This window comes from Hyaena hyaena, unplaced genomic scaffold (assembly GCF_003009895.1).
Source record: "Hyaena hyaena isolate Hyena2069 unplaced genomic scaffold, ASM300989v1 scaffold_569, whole genome shotgun sequence".
Classification (NCBI taxonomy): Eukaryota; Metazoa; Chordata; class Mammalia; order Carnivora; family Hyaenidae; genus Hyaena; species Hyaena hyaena.
This window is the reverse complement of record NW_024081202.1, coordinates 177,274-184,645: the sequence shown is the minus strand read 5'-3', so window position 1 is coordinate 184,645 and position 7,372 is coordinate 177,274.

Below are 7,372 nucleotides of genomic sequence, written 5' to 3'. Positions count from 1 at the left end.
GGGTTTGCCATTTTCCTTGATTTGTTTTCTCTTGTCCTCCATTCAGATCATCTCAACTGACTCCCTCCTTCCCCTTGGGAGCTGTCACCTGATATCTTCGTAGCCCACAACTGCTCTCAAATTGCATAATAGACATAATCTTTTGTAAACATTAATCTTTTCATTAAAGACTAAAGTATCTGAGGAATTCAAATCTGAGTGAAGTTAGTGCACAGGAAGGACTCAGAAAAATCTATTATTTTGAATCTGAAGAAAAAAGGAAATCCCAGAGGAAAGAAGTATTTTTGAGAAGTAGAGAAAGAAGTAAACATATTCATCGTTCTTATAATTATTATGGAAGCAGGTTATATTCCTTCTATGTAACAATAACCAAGGAATTGTGTCTTGAAGAATGAGTTTACTTTCTTAGTACAAAAAAAAGAAGATACAAAATGTATTTCTCAATTATATAGGAATGCTTTTATGGTAGAAATTTTAGGTGACTCTTTTATTTTTTATTTTGCACTTAGCTGCTGGTGAATGGTTATAACTAATACCTATTGTGTAATGCCTTCATTTCTGTGGTTCAAAGCATATGTAGGATGTGGTTTAGTATATCTCTTTTACCTTTACCCAGTATTAGCATAAAAATGTTTCTATTGAATATTCACATCAAGGTGTACAAGAACACAATTTTTTTGTCACTAAAATGCAGTCTAAGATAAAACAAAATTATTCTACTTTAAAAAAAAATCCTGAAATTTACACTAGCTTTTTCTATGGAAAACCCTAATCCAATTTTTCTGCATAAATAAAATACAAATTTTGTAGAATATATGAGAACACAGTAAAATCTACTGATGAAAACAATCTGCCTTATGCCTGTGGTTTCACAGAATCTGAACCTTCAGACTGAGGATTATTCTACAGGGATGTAACATCTGTATAGAACAGTTTCAGTTTCAAAGAAATACATAATTAAGATTATGGAAGATAGGTAACTAAACAACAAAAATGCAACAGCACCTTTAGTAAAATGTCATGTACACCTAGGACTGCTGTGACCAAGGACCACAAACAGGATGGCTCAAAACAACAAGCAGTTTCTTGCCTTGCAGTTCAGTGGAGGATGGGGGAGGGGGCAGAAGTCTGAAGTCAAGCAAGGTGTTGGCAAGGCCGCGCTCTCCCTGAAGGTGTGGGGCAGGAGAGGGTGGGGGAAGTGACTTCCCCTGCCTTTCTTACAAAGCTCACTTCTCATAGCCTATGCTGTTCCTTGGCTTGTAGTAGATGCATTGCTTCCATCTGTGGTCTTATCCCTGTGTATTTTTGCATCTCCTTCCCTCTATTTCTGTCTTTGTATCCAAATTTCCCCTTTTCACAAGGTCACCAGTCATGCTCACAAGGCTGAGTATGATGACTTTATTTAAACTTGTTTACCTTGTAAAGACTTATTTCTAACTAAGCTTACATTTGGAGGTACTGAGGATTAGAATTTCAACATATCTTTTTGTGGGTATGCAATTCAAAGCATAACATATGTATGAAGTTGCACATTTAAAATCATATTTTGAAACATTTGTGCTGAAATATTGGTTGCAGATTGCCACTGAAATTCATGCCATCATGTTTACAACTTCATGCAGACTAACCACATTATTTAACTTATTTTAATTGAACTGTTCCAGATTCCTATATATTATCGAAATACATTTCTTTTTCATTACTTCCATATAATTCAACATGACAGAACATAGACTCAAAGAAAAATTAATGGTATTATCCCAACAATAATCTAGAGAAAAGATGCTATAAGCAGTAAGCAACAAATATTTCTCAAACCACTGTAACAATAAAATGAAGATCCATACTTATGAGCAACACTAGACATTAATTTATATTATAATACATATTAAAATAAATCACCTCTGGTTAGGATAGTTTACAAGTGATTTTAGCTATAGGCATAAGTTTAAAAAACTAATTATAAAGGTAAAAGGGTTATCTCCAGCCTCTATGTCTATTTTATGTTCTTTTTATATTTATATAGTCCTGTTTAAAAACATTATTGATGTTTATAAGTACAAAAACTCTTGGAAATTCAATGAGTTGTTATTATGTATGCATTTCATCTGTGAGGCAAAATTCTATCTTAGTACATTCTGCCTTGATTAGAGGTGTCCATACAGAATGACTGTGAACCTTGTTAGGATATGCTGCTACTACTACTACTACTACTACTACTACTACTACCAGTTAAGTAGCAGTTTTTATCTCTCATTTAATTGTTATGATAACATCATGAGGTAGGTTTTATCATTGTCTGCAAAATACAGATAAGGAAAAGGAGGCACAGAAAGATTAAGTGACTTGCCCAAGGTCACACAGCAATTTGTCAAATCTGGGATTAGAAACCAGATGGTCTGATTTCAGAGGCCATGTAATCATTACTATTATGACAGAGTATTACAAATAATCCATATTAAATAATAATTCATCATGCTTTTTTGTTGCCACTTCCCCTGATAACTATTATTTTAAATCTAATATGGCTTGTCTTTTGAAAAAAGAAGTAGAAATAGAGGCCTTATTTTAAAAATTAGCTAACTCTTCTTTGTCATTGTTTACCTTATTTGACTTTTAGATTTTAGTCTTAAAATGGAGGTTAAAGCATGTGTTTTGAGCTCGTGGATCTTGGATCTTTGTATAAAGTAGTAACTATAACATGTAAAGATTCCTGTTCCTGTAATTGGTTATATCCTAGTGAAAGAAGAGTGTGCCAGCCTCTTAAATCTGTTAAAACTCTTTTTTTGTATGTGTGTGGTATCCATTTATCTCATTACATTGCTTCTGCAGTTTTGAATCACTGGTCTAATTTTTTATTTTGATGCAAAATTCTTTTTTTTTTTATAATGGGTATTTATTTATTTATTTATTTAATTTTATTTCTGAGAGAGAGAGACATAGCATGAGCAGAGGAGAGTCAGAGAGAGAGGGAGACATAGAATCTGAAATGGGCTCCAGGCTCTGAGCTATCAACACAGAGCCCGATGCGAGGCTCAAACCCACAAACTGCGATTATGACTTGAGCCAAAGTCGGATCCTTAACTGACTGAGCCACCCAGGTGCCCCAAAATTCTGAGTTTATAATAAGAAAATTCACTTATTCTTATATCTGAGTACAAATTTAGTAATTTTGTAGTTTATTAATTTACAAATTACCTTAATACAGTAGCATGAGATAATGAATTGCCCTAAAATGTTTTAATTTTAATGTTTTTAATTATGAATTACCTGAAGAATAGTAGAGATACCAACAGTGTTTTATATTGAACATTCAAATTCATTGGTTTCAATTTTCTAATGCTTTGAAGAATACAACTTTCAATGATTCTAGACATCATTTTAATATCAGAATTATAGAGTACATTCCTATATAAAATTATATGACTAAAATTTAATTTTTAAGTAGAATAAGTCATGTACACAGTAATTATTAAACTTTCTTGGACTTGTGTATCATAGTAACCTGATTTAAAGGCATAAATATAATCTGGAGTACTGAGTGGTCCTGAGAAGACTTCTTAGTAGCAAGCATCCTACCAACAAAGTGCTGCTGATGGAATGTGTTTTCACCAAGGTCAGTTGTTTACTTTACTCATTTTTGTTGTTTTTCTTTTTTATTTTTTTCTTTTTTTTTTTTATTTATTTCTAGACGAGAGAGAGAGACAGCGTGAGCAGGGGAGGGTCAGAGAGAGAGGGAGTCACAGACTGAAACAGGCTCCAGGCTCTGAGCTGGCAGCCAGCACAGAGCCCGACGCGGGGCCCGAACCACGAACCGCGAGATCACGACCTAAGCGAAAGTCGGACGCTCAACCGACCAAGCCACCCAGGCGCCCCTGTTGTTTTTCATTTTAAGTTTTTATTTTAATTTCAGTTAGGTGACATATACAGCTATATTACTTTCAGGTATCAACATAGTGATTCAGTATTACACCTGGTTCTCATCACAAGTGCCCTACTTCATCCTCATCACCTATTTTCTCTATTCTCCCACCCACCTCCCCTCTGCTACCTATTAGTTTGTTCTCTGTTGTTGAGTCTTTTTCTTGAATTGTCTCTCTCTCCCTCTTATTTTTTTCCCTTTGTGTGTTCATTTTATCTCTTAAATTCCACACATGAGTGAAATCATACGGTATTTGCCTTTCTCTGATTTGTTTCCCTCAGTATTATACCCTAGCTCCATCCATGTTATTGCAAATGGCGAGATTTCATTCTTATTTATGGCTGAATAATATTCCATTGTATACGTATCACATCTTCTTTATCCATTCAACTACTGATGGCCACTTAGGCTACTTCTGTAGTTCATCTATTATAAATAATGCTGCTATAAACACATAGAGATGCATGTATCTCTTTGAATTAGTATTCATGTATTCCTTAGGTCGATACCTAGTAGTGTGATTGCTGGATTATAAAGTAGTTCTATTTTTAAGGAAACTCTATATTGTTTTCTACAGTGGCTGCACCAGTTTGCTTCCCTAACAACAGTGCACAAGTGTTCCTTTTTGTCCACATCCTCACCAACACCTGTTGTTTCTTGTGTTGTTGATTTTAACCATATTGACAGGTATAAGATGATATCTCATTATAGTTGAGATATGTTACTCAATCTTTATGTAGTAGAATCTGCTATAATGAAGGGGAAAAAATTATTTCAAAATACAAGTTAACTCAGGTTTAAAAAAATTTTTTTTTCAATATGTATTCAGTTTTGATAGAGACAGAGACAGAGACAGAGCACAAATGGGGCAAAGAGGGGCAAAGAGAATGGGAGACAGAGACTCGGAAGCAGGCTCCAGGCTCTGAGCTGTCAACTCAGAGCCTTTTGGGGTCTCCAACTCACAAACTGTGAAAGCAAGACCTGAACTGAAGTCGGACATTTAACTGACTGAGCCACCCAGGCCCCCATAAATTATCTCAGTTTGTATGCTATCTTCCTAACTTAACTAGTTCTATTATTTATGACATTTACTCTGGAATTTCTCTTACATTTTATTATGTACTATATGAAGACAATGGGATTGAATGCTTTCATTATTTTTTAAATTATAGTCCTCTTTTTCTCATTATTTTTGCTTCCAATATTGTTCCAGAATCTTTAAAAAAAGAAAAAGAAAGTTAACTCAATTTTCAGAATTATGCATTTGAGAGCTGGCCCTTCAGAAAACACAGGGAACACTGTATTTGGGCAAGCATGTTGCAGGTTGATATTAATTTTCTCAACCATTTTTCTTCCAATCCCCTGAAAAGTAAAATGACACTAAATACCACTTGGCCACACTCTCATGTTTTCTAATTTTTTAATCAAATTGTATATGCCTTTCTAATGATGTGCTGAAAACACGGAAGCAACAACAGGTTTATAAACAGTGGCTGGACAGTGACCAGCCATCTCCCCTTTCTGTACTTTGAAGTGAAATATCAGGGGAAAGAATCCAGGCTTACTTTTCTGGATTAAAAAAAAAAATCGTGATTTTTTTTTTCCTGAAAGGAGTTGTAATCTGTTTAAAAGAAAAACTGTGTAAAGTGGCTTGAAGAGATTTCACTGCCATGGGACTTCACTTTTGGAGTGCGGAGGAAAATTAAATTTATATTGCAGGTGAAACTTAAGAATCCAAACTCCTTAGCCTGCTGTAAGGGCTTCTCACTTTTTACACTTCACTTCAGAGATTAGACAGTCTTCGTTTAGTCAAAGTATTTTACAGTGTTTTCCTAACCTTCATATGTGCATATAAAGTTCCTTTTGGTGGGAACGTTGAAGGTTCTTTATGCCATTTCTAATGCATACAGCAAGCACAGGCACCTCCCAAGTGTAACGATTCTGTCATTAAATTAATGCACATTATTATCTATGTGAAATTATTTAAAATATGTGGCATGTTCTTATTTAATTCTAGATTTACCACTTAGAAAGAAAGTGATAATGATCTTTAAGTTATACGACGAAAACCGTTATTCCAGTCTGTTCTGGCATATCTCTTTTAAGTCTATATTGCTCTTCACCAATGTATTGAGGTTTTGCTAGAATGACATTTCATGTTTCAAAGAACTTAGTCTCAAGTTTTTGTCTTTGTATATACGATTTTAATGTTAATGTTTATTAATAAACTTTATATTGTGAAGTATTTTTAGATTTGTAAAAGAGTTACAGAGAAAGTGAAGAGTTTCTGAAAATGCTTCATCCATTTTTCCTTTATGTTGCCATCCTACATAACCAAGACATACTTGTCAAAATAAGCAAATAGCATTGGTACTTTACTATTTAAAAAAACTACACTTTGTCTGATAGGAAGAAATCTGTTTTAAGATGGCTGACAGAACTGATAAGGAAATGCCTGTCCCTGATCAAAGACTTCCCCTTCTGGGTTCTTCTTCCCACTCTGCTTGTCGCGTGCATTAGTGAGGAATGCAGAAATAACAGGCTATAAATTGTTCTCTTTGCTGATGCTCTGGGCTCAGACCTCTGGAGAATGATCTCCTCTGAGCCCACCAGTATAAAATAAATCTCCTGCCTTCCAAGGTCTCCGAGTGCTGCTTGGTTCTTCTGCTGGGTGATTCAGACCAGATTCCATAACATGTTCAGATTCTTCAGTAATTTCCATGGATGTCTCTTTTCTGCTCCAGGATCAAACTGCTATTCCAGGATACCCAGTGAATGTAGTCAATGTTAATTTGATAGCACTGAGGTTTTAATCTATTACCTTCCTCCATTAAGCTCTAACTGGGTTTGCTTGATGGTCCTAAGAAGATACCTTGTGTTCTTCCTCCTCTCATCAATCACACTCTCATTGGAACTTTTTGGTCTTAACTACTTCTATGTCCAAATTGTTGAATTAATGTTCTTAGTGGAATTGTAGCCATCAACGACTGTAATGATTGTAGAAGAGAGATGATAATGGCAAAAAGAGTATAGAAAAAGAGGATTAGTTAAGTTCTTTTTGGCAGACAAATCCTTCTCATACATGAAATTTATAATGTATGTCCATTATTGTAGTGCAGGAAAAGACTATGGCATTTGAAACATTCCCAAGGCATCAAGAGCCAGGACATCAATAAATGCAACATACTCAGTCTTTGGAACCAAATGTATCAGGTTTATTTTCCCTAACCAGTCAAAAACTAAGGTTATTTTTATATAAAATATGTTGTTTCAATAGTTAGTGGATTTAAAAATTTTAAGTGTTATAGTTTAAAATACTTTTTAATGTATCTAAGTTATACGTATGTGTATATAAGAATATACATAATATATATACATAACACATATACAATGTCATACACATAACTAAGACATGCTTCAAAATATTTTAATGTATAACCCCAAAGATTT